Here is a 2,242-nt window from a genome sequence, read left to right on the forward strand (position 1 = left end):
TATCTTACATTCACCCACCTGGAAAAATCAAGAAGTGTGACAATACTAAGTGTTGGTGAGGATGTAAATTAACAATTCTTACCCATTGCTGGTAGAAGTGAAATTGGGACCACCAGTTGGGGAAACAGTTCTAGTGTTTTATTGTAAAGTTGGATATTTGCATATACTACTAGGTATTACATCTTGTGGGATGTCTGCATGCGTACACCAGGATACGAACTGGGTCCTTTTCAATTGTTTCCAACCCCAAATTGGAAAAACAAAAAACAAAAAACCAACAAACCACCAAGTGGCTTTATCACTGGATCAATAAATTGTGGTATAGCCACATAGTGGAATATTTTACTGTAGTGAAAATGAATTACGGGACTATACAGCACTGTGTATGTATTACAGAAACAACTTTGAAACAAGAAAATTGCAGAAGAGAACTTAACAGCGTGATACCATTTGTCTTAGTCCATTTGGGCTTCTATAACAAAATACCATAGGCTGGGTGGCTTATAAACAACAATTTATTTCTCACAGGTCTGGAGGCTGGGAAGTCCAAGATCAAGGTAACAGCAGATTTCTGTCTTGTGAAGGACTGGTCTCAATTATTAGATGGATGGCAAGTGCTGTGTTCTCACATGGTGGAAGTGGCTAGGTGGCTCTGCAGGACCTCCTTTATAAGGGTTCTTATGAATCCCACGCATGACCAAAGGGCCCATCTCCTGATACTATCACTTTGGGGGTTAGGATTCTAGCACATGAATTTATGGAGTCACAAACACCCAGACCATAGCACCATTTTTATAAAGTTACAGAGAAGCAAAACGAAGTGATGTATTAGGGATACAAAGAAATGATTTTAAAAAACTATTTTAAAAAGTGATATGAGCTATTGACAGCTTTTCACAATTTTGTATACTCGTATGAACAAAATTTAGATCATACTTGTTTCTCTCTGATTTCTCCAAATTTGGAAACTATTTTTGAGTATTCTGAACTTATGGCAATACAGTTATTTGTGTACGGAAAAAAAAAAAGTGAGGGTATGACAGACACAAAGGTCAGGATAGAAGTTGGGCGTGCAGAGGGAGAAGGGATAAGGAAGGACACCATAGGTGGGAGCATCTATACTGGGAATGTTCCATTTCTTAAGTAGGATGGTTTTGTCATGGATAGTAATTGTATTATGTTTCCTAACGATGTGTGAGGGAGAAGGAAAGAGAAAATCAGTTCAGAAGACTCACTGCAGAAGCGGCCTGCCTGAAAAGTCACAGCAACAGGCAAAAATCAAACAACCTGGTAAAAAACTCAGGCTGCACCTGCACACAGACAAGCACACAGGGTCCAGCATAGAAGCCCTTTGTTCTTTTATAATTAGCGAGCTCCCAGGAAAGTTTCCTCCCCTTTTCAGGCATATACATGGTGGGAACTTCCACAGGGAGGAGGGGTGCTTACCTAAAACAAACTCACAGTTATGCAAACAAAAAAGGCGGTGCTTTGTGCTTGCATAGATACATACCCACAGCTGCATGAGATAAGACAGCTTTACTGATAAGTTACTCAAACTACTACAGAGATAAGACGTTTTCTTGCAAAAGCTTTTGAATTCAGCTGTAACAGGGCAATCCACTTGCATACTCAGCTCACTGTGGAGAGCTTTCTTCTTTCGCTTATTCAACTTTTCACTCCCACCTCACCCTGTGTCCCGTTCCTTAGTTTTCTTGGAGTAGGACAGAGAATCCCACGTATTAGTCCAAACAAGGAGAAAATGCTACATTAAAGTACATCGGCAAGATGGCAACATGTGTATTCCATGTACTTTTTCATATGTTACCTATCACGTCTGTGTAGATTTCATTTGCTATATTTTTTAAAAACAACTGAATTGTTCAAGATTTTAACCCCTGATTGTGCCTTCCAAGGCTTCCTAATCTGGTCTCCATTTACCCCTCCATGTCACGCCTCTGTTCCAAACCGTTCAGCTTCTCCAGCCAGTTTAGGCACCACCTCTGAGCCTTTGCTGTTTCCATGACCTTCCCCGAAACGAATAACCTCTTTCGCCCCCCTCCCCCTAAAAGACCCACAGATTCCCGGGCCTCTAAGCGCCCCATTTCGCCCCACTCTGTCCTCGGATGCGTCACTGCGCCCGCGCCACTGTCGCCGCCCCGCGCGCCTCTGCCGTTTGCCGCCCGCGGCGCTTTCCCCTCCGCGGTTCCTCCCCGAGCCGCCCCCAGCGCCCACGATTCCGCTG

Source organism: Colobus angolensis, unplaced genomic scaffold (assembly GCF_000951035.1).
Source record: "Colobus angolensis palliatus isolate OR3802 unplaced genomic scaffold, Cang.pa_1.0 Scaffold21, whole genome shotgun sequence".
Lineage (NCBI taxonomy): Eukaryota > Metazoa > Chordata > Mammalia > Primates > Cercopithecidae > Colobus > Colobus angolensis.